The following is a 14,902-nucleotide window of genomic DNA, read 5'->3' on the forward strand; positions in this document are numbered from 1 at the left end:
ACTAGAATTATAAGCATACATACTGGGTTCCTGGTTTTATTCTCAATTGCATTTAAAAGAGGTGCAATGGGAAGGTTCCCCATTTATATTTAGGTTTAGTGTTCTACCTTTTTATTGATCCTAATTTGCCTCTCCTAGATTTCTTGGAGATGTCTCAATTTACTATCAAAGATGCAAGAAAACACCCTCTTTTTCCAGGTTAAAATTAATTATATTGACAGTCTATCTTCTCTTTACTCAAGTAATTCTTGATTTTTTTCTGGAGACAAGAAACACCAGTTTCTGAATACTACTTGTGCATAGTCATAGTTTTATATTTCAATGCTTTAAAATAATTTTGATTGTCATCACATAGTCAGATTCTAATGACTAAATTAATAGAGCAAATTAACCAACCATTAAATTAATATCTGTAGCCCAAACTCTCCTCCTGAAACGAGATTTATATACTGATAAACTCAATGTCTCTACTGTGATTTCCAAAAGAACCCTACAAACCAGTATACATTCAGAGTCTCTCTCTCTCTCTCTCTCTCTCTCTCTCTCTCTCTCTCTCTCTCTCTCTTCCTCCCTCCCTCCCTCCCTCCCTCCCTTTCTACAAGCTGGCTTAATCATCAACCATTTCCATTTCAGTTGTTTAAAAACCCAAAGTCTTTCTAAGTATCAGTATTTCTTGAAGGAATACTAAAACATAAAATGATTATGTTATTAAAGATACAATGGATAGCAAAATAACTTAAATTTAATCTAATGTTTTCACAAATCTGTTAAGTGAAAGCATACCCAAAATTAGAGGTTCCTATTCTTGCTAAATATGTGCAAGGCAATGATGGTGGTCAGGATTATATCATAATTTATAATTACAAAAATTTTATGTTAGTGTATCATTACAATATCTTTTAAAGCTGCCATATTATAATTATTATAAAATTATAATGAAGGGAAAACAGATTAAGGCATAGGATCATCTGAATTAAAGTAATCAAATAATCATTGCATTAAAATGCTTCTTGAAAAATATATTGATGCCAATGTCTCAATTCTTTTTAGTATTATACTGAACTCATAAAATGGAATTTACTCTCAAATGAACTGAATTTGTATAAGCATATGAACTTTATAACATTTAACTCTTCATTACTCTGCATTATTATTTATTATTTTTGATTGCTATATTATATAGCTTTATCTTTTTGTAATAACATACAAAGACTGAAGATCATTTAAACAGGATAGAGAGTGTTTTGTTTTGTTTTTAGCTTATATTTATTGATGGATTTGAGTCCATCATGGTAAGGAGAAATATCAGAAATCAATAAGCATGGCGGTCAAATAAAAAAGTTGAGAAATCACTTTTTATTTTAAAAACATATTTATTATCATTTATTAATTAAACAAAATAATGAATTTGTTATGGTATTTTTATAAATGTATATAATGTAATTCAATTATATTGAAATCCTATATAGCCTTTTTTTTGTCCCCACGTCTCTGAGCTTCTTCCTTTTTTCAAATAGTTTCTCTTCTGCCTTCATGTTCTTCCCAAAGCAATACAACAGTCCATATATATGGAATGCTTTACAAATTCAAGCATCTTCCTTCCCCAGGGGCCATGATAATCTTCTCTGTATCGTTCCAATTTTAGTATATGAGCTTCCAAAATGATCACGAGAGATCACATCTTTACGCATAAGCATGTAGAAATATCAAAGTGGAAGAGGGGTGAGGCTATGAAATGTTAATGCTCACCTGATGCACTTCTTACACAAAGGCTACACATCATAAAAATTCCATAAATAACATCATCACCTAGGGAGCAAGAGTGAAATCCCTGAGTCTATGGAGGACAATTTTTGTTAAACCACGACAATTATAAAACATAACATCTTTATTTAATTTTTGTTTTGTTTTGTTTTGTTCTGTTCTGTTCTCTTTCGAAACAGGGTTTCTCTGTGTAGCCCTGGCTGTCCTGGAACTCACTCTGTAGACCAGGCTGTCCTCGAACTCAGAAAACTGCTTTCCTCTGCCTCCCAAAGACTGGGATTAAAGGCATGTGCCACCACCGCCCAGAGAATACCTTTATTCTTAATGAAGAAGTCCATATCATTTACTCATAGACAGTTCTTATTTGCTATCCTGCCTCGCTTTTCAAGGATTTTGCAGTTATGGAGCAGTTAGTATGTTTGGGTATGTTAAAGACCATTTGACTTTAGAATATAGAGGCATGATTTAGAAATCATTCCATTTCATTTCATTTCAGCATTCATTTAGCAGATGCAAGTTCTTCCTGTGAATAAAAGGCATGGGGAAAATCTAATGTAGTTAATATACCTTGCAAAAGAAAATTAGCCTTAGTACCCATATCCATTTTCAGCTAGTTTATGCTTTTATCATGTTCCAGGTTCCTAGACTTTGGGCTTTTCTTCATTCCACATGCATCCTTTGGGCATTTTCACATTTATGTAGAATTTATTTCATAGAAAACAGGGCAGTATGTTTTCCTTTGTTCCCAATATCTATAACTGTAACCTCCCCCAGCCTGAAACAGGCTGGTTCAGACTCTGTTGCCACTGAGAATTAGATCACCTGGGGTGGAGCCTTCCTGCCTAGATGGCTCTGTTGTTCAGTCATTGCTGCTGCTCTCCTTCAAGACACTCCTACCTGCTGAGAGGGCCCTGAGATATTCCAGAGACCACACCCTATCCTGGATGTCATCACCTGCAGCTGGTTCCAGGCAACAAGAATGGATTGGCAGGAATGGGCCTCCCCCCTCCCCCCTTTATAAGCACAGACTGCTATTAAACATGTGAGCCTTGATCAGGAACCTTGACTTGGCCTCCATTATTTCTCTCGACTGCCTAGTTTCTGTCTTTCAGCCCCCACCTGCCACCCAGGTGTACCAGGTCCATGTGAGCCGTGGGTTGGCTCGCAACATATAACATTATCTCATTTATAGCTTTACTCACTAGTAAATCTAGTGATGTCTTCATGTAGATAAATGTTCACACTTTTCTCAATGTCATGAAGGCATAACATGACCCATGACTTTATCTTAATAGAATGGTGGAGTATGTTTGTTAAAATCTACTTGTAAAAGCAGGATTAAATTTAGAATGTTTGGAAAGAAATATCTGAAAGGTCTTGGTTAAAAAATGAGCCTCATAAGTAAAAAAATAAAAGAAATAATAAATTCAAATAAGAGAATTGTTATTTTAACAAAAATTTTCATACTCAAAAGTTTTATTTTAGTCTGAAAGAAACAGAAAGAATAGGGTAAAAGTGGTGAAAATGTTATATATATACACATATATATATATATATATATATAATATATTTCTATATATCTATATCTATCATCTATATTTCTATATTTATTATCTAGCATCTATATCATCTATATTTATATCTGTATTATTTATCTCTATTTCTCTATATATCTGTGCATACAATATCTATTGAATAAATATTCATTAAAGTATCCCCTATCACAGTGAAGAAAATATTCACATCTACATTTTCTCACAAAGTAAATCATTCAAGCTAGTAGCATAAGCATTTTTTATTTTCTGTTTTACAATACTTAATTCCAGGTTTCCTTTCCATAGAAATGATAATGAACATGTCCTAAAGCAAGTTATGGAGGAAAGAGTTTATTTCAGCTTGTAGTCCATCATGAATGGAAGCAAAGGTAGGAACTCAGGGCAGGACCTTGGAGGCAGGAACTAATGCAGACACCACGGCAGAACCTGAGTATTTGGATTTCATCTCAAGCCCATGACTTGCTCAGTCTTCTTCATATACAATCTAGGACCGTAATTCCTGAGGCAGCACTAATCTCAATATTGCCCTCTTCTATCAATAATCAAGAAAATGTCTCAGTGAGAAAAAATATGGACATATGTTCTCGATTGAAGTTTCTCTTTTCATTTGTTTCTAGCTGTGTCAACATTTGTTTCTAGCTGTGTCAAGTTGATAAAAATCTTGCCAAAGCAATAGTTTTCATTCTTGTTTTTGTTGTTGTTGTTGTTGTTGTTGTTTGTTTTGTTTTGGTTTTTTCGAAACAGGATTTCTTTGTATAGCCCTGACTGTCCTGGAACTTACTTTGTAGACCAGGCTGGTCTCGAACTCACAAATCTGCCTGCCTCTGCCTCCCGAGTGCTGGGATCAAAGGTGTGTGCCACCACGCCCAGCTCTAGATTTTTTGTTTGTTTGTTTGTTTTGTTTTCTTTTTTTTTTAAATATGATTTAAACTTGAAGTTATCCAAAGCCTTTATGGTTATTTAGTTTTTTCTTCTAACAAAAAACTAAAAAGTTATTTTTAAAACCTGCACAGACCTCCATGGAGAGAAGGCATACTGGCCCATCCATCAAAGTTGAGTTCACTGTAGTCTCCAAAGAATTCAGGTGAATATTCACAGAAGTAAGTGCCAAGAACATGGCTGGGATCCGTATTCATCAATTTCCAATGCAGAGTCCTCTAGAATGCTCTTGAGGGCAGACACAAAGACATCTTCCTGCCTCATTGAGGCACACAACCTCATTCGTGCAGGGATCAGAAACAAGTTCATCTACTTTTAAGTCACAATACCTGCCTTGGTATACAGGAACACAGAAGCAGCAATGGCCATTGATTCTATCCTGGCACACAGTACCATTGTGGCAAGGGCTATAAGCACCCTCATTGTTTTCTGTCTCACAGAAACTTCGAGCATGTCCAGTGTGGCTGATACGGACAAGGTGCTCAGGGCCTTCATGACAAGTGCCTCAATGTCAGCAAGCATTCTCTCCGTAGGAATCTGTGACAGTTTAACAGGTCACCCTCTGTACCCAAGATGACAAGGGCAGAGGAAGCCCCTTTCTCCTGGGATATTCACAAAAGTGGCAATTTCTCGGAAGGAACTGGAGAAGCAAGAGTCCTTTATATCTTCACAGTTTTTGTCCAAAATTTGGGATAAACACTACTATTGTAACTGGACAGGTAGTGGATTCACAGATAGACACCATGAGGCTTTGATACCACTTTGAGATCAAAGCCTTGTCACAATAATACAGCATGTAAACTCACTGTTGACATCATTATTTGTCATCGCTGGCTTGGATAGACCGGTGACCTGTGGGAGATGGACATAAATGAATGCACAGCCACTCCTGCCAGTTTGGTGAGAATGTACTGAGCTGTCCTCAGATCTATACAGACACATTGCAGATTTGCCTTCCTCCTTCAACTATCTTGGAGCTTCAGGTTCCCCTTGGAGCTTCAGGTTTCCCCCTTCTCAGAGATGAAGGGAGGTGTGGTGGGAGTGGGTAAACTGGGAAGAGCAGGTGGCTGCAATTGGGATGTTAAATAAATAAATAAATAAATAAATGGAAAAGAATCTTGCACGCACTCAACTGGCCAGGAAGAACGACGCTGCAACAGGATCCTTCTGCACACGTTTATTGGGAGAGCATTGATTGCATAGGCGAAAGAAGAACCCTGAACAAGGAAAATGATGCTGCTTATATACCCCTCCATGTGACGTGTCAGCTCCTGATTAGCTGCTCACTCATCACCCCACTACTACGCCCCAGGATGGGCAGTGACTTGGCACGAATTTACTCTTTCACCTGCGCACATTACTTGTTTACCAGTTAAGCACAGCTGAGGCTCATGATGGCAATTGCTCACGGCTCCCCACGTCTCCCCCATTTTATTTTATTAAAACGCAAGCCACTATTTAATGGATGAAGATAGAGGTCGAATCCCTAGTGTGCAGAAATAGGGGCCACGTACAGGATTAGCTCTTAGGCTCACAGGCTTTTACCCAGAGCAACCCTGACCTGCTCCCGTTCCGTTTTTCATAGGAGAGGGACACTTGGACACTCAACCCTCATGCAAATCGACCTGTCTTCTAGCAGTGCCCAAACCTCTGAGCGACTCCTATGCGGTGCTTAGCCCAACAATCCATAAGAGTCAACGACCTACTCACTCGTCCCTGTGCAATGAGTCTAGCCTCTAGGGGTGCAAGAGCTGAGTATGGCCTAAGGCGAGCTTTAATTGTTGAGTCTCTCTCATTTTCCACAGAACCGAGGAGCACAGGAGCAGAGAACTCAGATGTCAATTAATTCTTAAGCATGGATAGCCAAATTTCAGGGGAGGCCCCTTGTTCAGTGGCTGCAAGTGCTTGAGTGATAACTACCTTGTCACGGTTTTGTTTTGTTTTGGGTTCTGAGCTTGCAGACCAACCAGAGCATGGACACAAGCCCACAGCAGATGGCAGCAGCAAACAAAATTAACCCCACCCATTCCTTAAAGTAAGAAAAAGCAGAGGTAAGCCAAGAGGTAAAATTGCCAACCATGATGGATGCTATTCGAGTTCCATTAAGGCTTAAAATCTGGCGTTAGATGTAAAGAATTGAGGAAACACCCGAATTCGTCAATGGCATAGGTTTCAGGAACACAGAGCTCTTCAGTTTTCACTAGCGGGAGCACCTCCAGCCACAGGAACATCCACGTCCTCACAGCTCCACCTGCCCTGAATTGCTCTGGTCAGCCTCTCCAGGACCTGCAGCTGTTGTAGATGATCCTGAGGAAACACAAACAGACCCTCTCTCCCAAACCAATTGAGAGCGCTCCTCTCTCACCTGATTCAGTGCCTCATTGTCTCTCTGGAGTTCTACAACACTGTCAACACCGGTGGGCAATGATTTCCACACCCTTATGGCAATCTGATTCACCTGCTCAAATACTTGCACTGGATATCCTGTCTGTTGTTGTGCAAATCAACCTTGATCAAACAGCATATCTCTATCCCATGCTGGATTTTGCAAATTAAGCTTGATCAGTGAAAATAGGACATCCCAGCAAGGAGAATCTAATCTCTCTCCAAATCCCCGAACAGAAGGTCCGTCTATATGCGGCTGCCTGCCCCTTTAAGAGCTCCATTTGCAATCTGCCCTCAGCAGGGCTTTTTCAGCTGTACCTGACTCCCAGCCACAGTGCTTTTATCACTTTCTGCTGTGCAAATTGAGGCTACTTTTCATACAAGTTAAAGGATGGACAGCCAGAAGATAAAATTTTAACCAATTATATTTTTCAACATAAAACACAAAACAATAATCATACACCAAAAACAGACAATAGACAGACAGGGAATAAAACTTGGGGTCTCAAAGGGACACAGATATCCTATCCAAAGCAGGGCGTCTCCCGTTTTTCTTCTGTCCCTAGGAGAGCTCTAAAATACTTTTTTTTTTTTTTTTTTTTTTTTTTTTTACTTATTTTTCTACGCATGCCTTCTTTTTCATTTCTCTCTGTTTCTGATATGCTTCCCTGGTGCTCCTGCAAAAGTCATTGCCCTTCCTTAACAGCTAGCTCACATTTCTTGACCTGGATAAAGTGTCCTTGAGGTACTCACTTATCTACGTGAGGTTCTTAGCCCCAAGTTCAATCCACAAGTTTATCTACACTTGCTTTATGATCTTATGTGTCTGCCGAGCTACCCCCAGCAGATACACTCGTGTCCAGGGTGATGAAAAATTAAGGCAATAGCATAATATCAAGGCTAAAAAAGAAAGCAAGCAACACAACCCCAACGACAATTACCAGACCTACTGAGTAAGAAAGCATACCTCTCAGAGACTTACATTAATTTCCTTTTACTTATGGGTACCCCTGTTCCCCAGCTGAAGAGTTCTAAATCCACGCAGTTGAATCCTTCTCAACAGTCTGTGTTTCGGGAACACTTCATTACCACCGTTCCCTAGCTGAAGAGTTCTGAATCCACGCTGGATCCTTCTCAACAGTCTGTTTTACAGGAACCTTTATTAACCATTCCTTCCCTGCGATATAGTTCTGAATCCTCCCTGTAGCAGGGGGTCTTCACTCGTGCCTGAAGATGTTTCTCGTCCCGGGTTTTGGCACCAAAAGAAGAGCACACAGACTGGCTAAATCCTAGAATACTTTCAAATATTGAAGTAGAAATAGCATTTTAAAATCTTTCTCTCTCTCTCTCTCTCTCTCTCTCTCTCTCTCTCTCTCTCTGTGTGTGTGTGTGTGTGTGTGTGTGTGTGTGTGTGTGTATTTCTGTGTGTTTGCTGAGAGAGAGAGAGGTAGCCAGAAGAAAATGTTATTTTCCCTGGATCTGAAGTTAGAAAGGTGGTTGCGAGCTATACATATCGGTTTTGTGAACCAAATTTGGGACTTCTGTAATACCAACAAACACTCTTTAAAAACAAAACAAAACAAACCAACCAACCAAACAAACAAAAAAACCTTTTTATTGGTTTTTGTGAATTTCATATCATGTATCCCAATCCCGTTCATCTCTCCTCCCCTTATTCCACCCTCCACCCTTGCAACATTACCCTCAATAAAGAAAAAAAAATCTAATGAAAGCTATAGTGTGGCACAGTGTGTCCCTCAGTATTTCCTTTTGTCCACACTTCTTTGCTCGCAAATGTTCATTGCAATGAGTCATTGGTCTGGTTTGAGGCCTCTGACTTCTGCTACTCTATCTAACAAACACTCTTAAACCATCGAGCCATCAGTGTAGCCCCTACCACTAATTATTAAATGTTTGTTTTCTTCTTATTTTATGACATAAAAAGAAAATAGGTCATAATTTTTCACATGCTATAAACTATGTAATTCGACCTAGAGTTGGCCACTTGAGAGTTGTTCTGAGATATATTACTTTTTACGTCATTTGGCATCCTGATGATTTGTGAATTTTAATGCATTTTTATTATTCACATAAAGAATAAAAATAACCACTGTAGTGGCTATTCCTGGTTGTCAACTTGACAATATTTGGAATGAACTACAATCCGGAATTGGAAGGCTCACCAGTGACCCTTATCTGGAGGCTTGGAGATCCTTATCTGTATCTTGGTTTGAAGATCTTGAGCCATAGTGGCTATGGATTCCAGAAGATTGAATCTCCAAGTTTAAGGAACACACCTTTAATCTGGGCTATGCCTTTCATCTGGGATTAAAGGTGTGGTGGAACACACCTTTAATCTGGGCTACACCTTCTGCTGGAGACAATATAAGGACATTGGAAGAAGGGAGTCTAGCTCTAGCTCTTGCTCCTTCACCTGCTTGCTGTGTGAGACTGAGTAACTGCTAGATCCTTGGACTTCCGTTCACAGCTGCTACTGAACAATTGTTGGGAATTGGGCTGCCGACTGTAAGTCATCAATAAATTTCTTTACTATCTAGAGACTGTCCATAAGTTCTGTGACTCTAGAGAACCCTGACTAATACAGAAGTTGGTACCAGGAGTGGTTCTAGAGTAACAGAAGTACAAGGATGAATCTTTTAAAATACTGGAATTGGCTTGTTGATCCACCAGCACTTTCAACTATTGAAACCTCTCCAGATTCTCTCCCTCCTGGGAGCTCAGAGAATTTTGAAGACCCATGGTTGAAACTATATTCCGAACTTAAAGAAGCTAATGACCTTGATTTTCTTAATGAATTAGGTGATTCAGTGCACAAAGCTTTCTACAAGATGGGGAAAAAATCGGAAAATGATTTTACTGGCTGGCTGCTCTTAGTATCTGTGGAAAAAATGATGAATGAAAGGAAGAAGTTGTATGATAAAATCGAAAGGTTCCAGACACAAGTAAACGATCTAAAAGTTGCTAAGTGTGTCCTTGAGGAGAATCTTCTCTCTTGTAGCAATAGAGCTCAAGTTGCAGAAAATCAAACAGAAACTCTCATTGTAAGGTTGGCTGAACTACAGTGAAAATTCAAGTCTCAGCCTCAGAGTGTGTCGAAAGTTAAAGTAAGGGCTCTAATTGGCAAAGAATGGGATCCTACAACATGGGACGGGGATGTGTGGGAAGACCATGTTGAAGCTGATGAAAGACCCCTGGAGGGAGACCCTCACTCAAGCCTCAGGACAGCCGCGGACCCAAGAAGACACTGAGACCGAACTCAAAATGTTGAAGGCAAGATTTAATAAAGCAACAGCATGAAAGCACATAGACCAGAGCTCTGGGGTCGAAACTCATACACCTAGTGGTGTAGAGGAGAATTGACGACCAGCCAAATCTTTCACAGGCTTATATAGGAAAAACTCAAGGGGGGAGAGCGGGGCAGGGAAAGTACAAGTTTACATAACTAAGGGGTTCTGCCAAGGGACAAGGGGTTCTGCCAAGGGATTCTACGTAACTAAGGGGTCATGTCCTATTATTTGGCAATGTACCCGGTTCATTCTGAGGTTGTTCCAGGAGGCCCTTATCTCAAAAATGTTCTTGGAACAGTTTTTAGTTGGGAGGGTTCGAACTCTAGGGTGAGGAGTTCAGGAATGCATTCTGGGGTGAAGAGTTCAGGAGTGTTCTGGGAACGCTCTCTAGATGGGAGGGGTCGGGCTCTGGGGTGAGGGAGAGTTCAGTAATTTTTTATTCTTCACTGAGAATTTTGAATCTTCAGATTCTCAAGGGTTTGCCCCACCTGAGGAAGTAGTATCCTCAGCCACACCCCTTGAAATAATGCCTTCCCCACATGAGGAAATTAATTTTGCAGAGTCTGATAAACCAGCAATGACTTTCACTACTGATGTTTCTCAAGGCCCACCAATAGTGTCTTCTAGACCTGTAACCAGACTCAAAGCAAAACAGACTCCTAGAGGGGAGGTAGAAAGTGTAGTCCATGAGGAAATTCGCTACACTACTAAGGAGCTTAATGAGTTTGCCAATTCATTCAAGCAGAAACCGGGTGAATATGTGTGGGAATGGATTTTAAGGGTGTGGGATAAGGGTGGAAGGAGCATAAAACTAGAGCAGGCTGAGTTTATTGACATGGGTCCTCTGAGCAGAGATTCTAGGTTTAATACTGAAGCTGGCATAGTTAAAAAAGGTGTCAAAAGTTTGTTTGAATGGTTGGCTGAGGTGTTTATCAAAAGATGGCCTACTGGAAATGACTTGGAGATGCCTGATATTCCGTGGCTTAGTGTTGATGAAGGGATTTTAAGACTTAGGGAAATTGCAATGCTAGAGTGGATATATTGTGTAAAGCCTAATTGTCCACAATGGGAAGGTCCAGAAGATATGCCCTTCACCAGCTCTATAAGACGCAAATTGGTGAGAGGGGCACCAGCACATTTGAATGGTTTTGTTCTTTCCCTTTTCCTTGTGCCAGATCTTAGCATTGGAGATGCTTCTGCTCAATTAGATGAATTAAATTCACTGGGTTTAGTTGGATTCCGAGGTAACAAGGGCCAGGTGGCAGCATTGAATCGCAGGAGACAAGGTGATCCTAGTTATTATAATGGACAGCGTAGACAAAAGAATGTTTATAATAACATACCCAGTAATGGTCAGCACAGGAGAGGTGAAATTTATAATGGCATGACTCGGTTGGACCTTTGGCACTGGCTAACCAATCATGGTGTTTCCAGGAATGGAATACATAGGAAGCCTACTGCATATTTGTTTGATCTGTATAAGCAGAAAATTTCTCAAACAAATGAAAGAAAGGCTACATTAGATCGTGGTAAACAGCCAAATGAAAGAAAGGCTACATTAGATCGTGGTAAACAGCCAAATGAAAGAAAGGCTACATTAGATCATGGTAAACAGCAATCTCGGCCAGTGAATCAATTTCCAGACTTGAGACAGTTTGCAGATCCAGAACCCCTTGAATGAAGGGATGGCCAGGTCTTGATAAGACACCCAAAGGTTTTGCTGTTACCCTTTCTCCAGTTCTTCCCCAGAGGGACCTACGGCCTTTTACAAGGGTAACTGTACACTGGGGAAAAGGAAATAATCAGACTTTTCGGGGTCTGCTGGATACTGGTTCTGAGTTGACACTGATCCCAGGGGATCCCAAGAAACATTGTGGCCCTCCAGTTAAAGTAGGGGCTTATGGAGGGCAGGTGATTAATGGAGTTTTGACTGATGTCCGACTCACAGTAGGTCCAGTAGGTCCCCGGACATATCCTGTGGTGATTTCCCCAGTTCCAGAATGTATAATTGGGATAGATATACTCAGAAATTGGCAGAATTCTCATATTGGTTCCCTGAACTGTAGAGTGAGGGCTATTATGGTTGGAAAGGTGTGGGAAGCCACATGTGCCGTTGCTGAGTGGCACTGACTACTGCTGGCCACCACGCATAAGATTGGATAAACAACCAATGTGTACATATGCAGGAAAGTTTTTTGCAAAAACACTGCCTGGCCCAGGCATGATAATGAGGTTCTCTAAGGTACTAAGAGAGTAGCCAATCGGATGTGAGACATGCAAATGAGATATGATAATGAGGCTCTGTGAGGTACTGAGAGAGAGTAGCCAATCAGATGAGGAACATGCAAATGAGGCTTAGTGCATAACCAATCCGGGTATGAGACACGCCCCTCCTAGGCCTATAAAAGCAGCACCAGTTCTGGGCTCGAAGTCTTTTCGCCTCTGCAATCAAGCTCTCCCAATAAACGTGTGCAGAAGGATCCTGTTGCAGCGTCGTTCTTGCTGGTCGAGTCGAGCGTGCGCAAAAAGTGGTGCCGAAAACCCGGGACAAGAAACATCTTCAGGCACGAGCGAAGACACCCTGCTACAGGGAGGATTCAGAACTGCATCGCGGGGAAGGAGCGGTTAATAAAGGTTCCCGTAAAACAGACTGCTGAGAAGGATCCGGCGTGGATTCAGAACTCTTCAGCTGGGGAGCGGTGTTAATAAAGGTTCCTGCAAAACAGACTGCTGAGAAGGATTCAACTGCGTGGATTCAGAACTCTTCAGATGAGGAACGGTGGTACCAGTAAGTATAAAGAAATTAAGGTAAGTCTCTGAGAGGTATGCTTTCTTACGCAGTGGGTCTGGTAATTGTTGCTGGGTTTGTGTGGGACCAGCTGTTAAGGAAGGGCAGCGACTTTGTAGGAGTACCAGGAAGGCATATCAGAAACAGAGAGAAAGGAAAAAGAAGACGCGCGCAGAAAAATAAGTAACTTAAGAAATATAAAAAGAGAAAAAGAAAGGAAGCTAAAATATAAAGATACAAAGGATAATATAAAATGTAAAGATACAAAGGATAATATAAAGATATAAAGGATAATATAAAAAATGAAGAACAAAAAATTAAGTCAATTTACCCTCCTCTCGAGGACTTTGACTAAAGAGGCAGCCTTCATCAAAGGCTTAAAGATAGCTCTCAGGGAAAGAGGAGTAACTATTAGAAGCAGCCACTGTGCAGAATTCCTAGAAGAAGGAAAAAAAATGAAAATAAGCTATTTCAGAGCCCTCCTAGGGACAGACGGAAAACGGGAGATGTCCTGCTTCCTCTCTGGCTCCTATGGAAATATTTTTAGCTTCGAATAGGATATCTGTGTTCTATTTTCTGTTTTTTGGTGCACCAAATTGTCTATATGTCTGTCAACTCGTGTTTGTTTTTGCTTGGATGATTGAATGATTGTTGTTCTGTGTTTCATGTTGAAAAATAAAAAAAGCAGTCTCAATCTGCACAGCAAAAATTGACAAGTTAGCTGCACAGTGGCTGGGAGTCAAGTACAGCTGAAAAAGCCCTGCTGAAGGTTGATTGCAAATGGAGCTTTTAAAGGGGCAGGCAGCCTTTTGATTGTAACAGAAAGTTAGCTTAAAATTGGAAACCCAAGGTTGGAGTTATTCTAAACAACATAAGAAAACAGGTAATATGCAAAAGCAGTGTACAAAGGGTAGAAAGAGTATGTTTGAAAATAAAGTACATATCTTTACAAATAGAAGGAAAACCCTTTCAAGGTATAATGGATACAGGAGCAGATAAAAGCATTATATCTAGTAAGTGGTGGCCTGCTTCTTGGCCTGTTAATCAATCGTCACATAGCTTACAAGGATTAGGATATGAGGCTACCCCAACTATAAGTGCAAAATCCTTACAATGGAAAGATAAAGAAGGAAGGACAGGGCTTTTTCAACCATATGTACTCCCTTTGCCTGTAAACTTGTGGGGGAGAGATGTGTTATCAGCTATGAACTTTATATTGACTAATGATTACTCTCAGAAAAGCAAGGAAATGATGAAAGGAATGGGATATATACCTGGACTAGGTCTTGGAAAAATTTTGCAAGGTAGAATTTCACCAGTTAAAGCCACTGTAAAGGCAGACAAGAAAGGGCTGGGATTTTTCTAGGGGCCACTGAAGAGCCTGTGCCCATCCTGTAGCATACGGAGGACATGGTGTAGGTGCCTCAATGGCCTTTGCCCTCTGAGAAGTTAAAAGCAGCTAAAGAATTAGTACAAGAACAATTAGACCTGGGACATGTGGAACCCACTCAATAACCCTGGAATACCCCCATTTTTGTTGTAAAGAAAAAGTCAGGTAAATGGAGATTGTTACATGACCTAAGAGCCATTAATGCACAAATGCAAGTTATGGGTCCTGTACAAAAAGGACTCCCCCTATTCTCAGCTCTACCTAAGGATTGGAGAATTATAGTAGTAGATATTAAGGATTGTTTCTTTTCAATTCTATTAAATAAGAAAGATAAACCTAGATTTGCATTCACCTTGCCTTCTATTGATCATATGGAACCTGATAAAAGGTACCAATGGCGGGTATTACCCCAAGGAATGGCAAATAGCCCTACCATATGTCAGTTATATGTAGGAAAAGCTTTACAACCGGTTAGGGATGGTTCCCCCTCCTTAAAAATTTGTCACTATACGGACGACATTGTAATTTGTGGACCTGAAGAAGAAAGTATACAGCAAGCTTATGGCTTGCTTAATGAAACTTTAAAAAATAATGGTTTGAGTATTGCACCAGAAAAGGTACAGCAGTCTAATGTTAGTCATTTTCTAGGAGCCACTATTACTTTACGATGTGTCACCCCACAAAAGATTAGTATTAGAAAAGATCATCTACAGACACTAAATGATTTTCAAAAATTATTAGGAGATATAAATTGGATTAGACCTTATTTAAG

General features: G+C 40.2%; 1 non-coding gene across 1 annotated transcript; it reads right to left on the bottom strand.

Moving 5' to 3' along the window:
* Window positions 1-1,562: 1,562 nt before the first annotated feature.
* On the bottom strand, window positions 1,563-1,667 carry Gm26072. Its single transcript, XR_003956049.1, has one exon. It is a non-coding gene; the product is annotated as a U6 spliceosomal RNA (small nuclear RNA).
* Between the last annotated feature and the right edge of the window lie 13,235 nt (window positions 1,668-14,902).

This window comes from Mus musculus, chromosome 5, assembly GCF_000001635.26.
Source record: "Mus musculus strain C57BL/6J chromosome 5, GRCm38.p6 C57BL/6J".
Taxonomy (NCBI): Eukaryota; Metazoa; Chordata; class Mammalia; order Rodentia; family Muridae; genus Mus; species Mus musculus.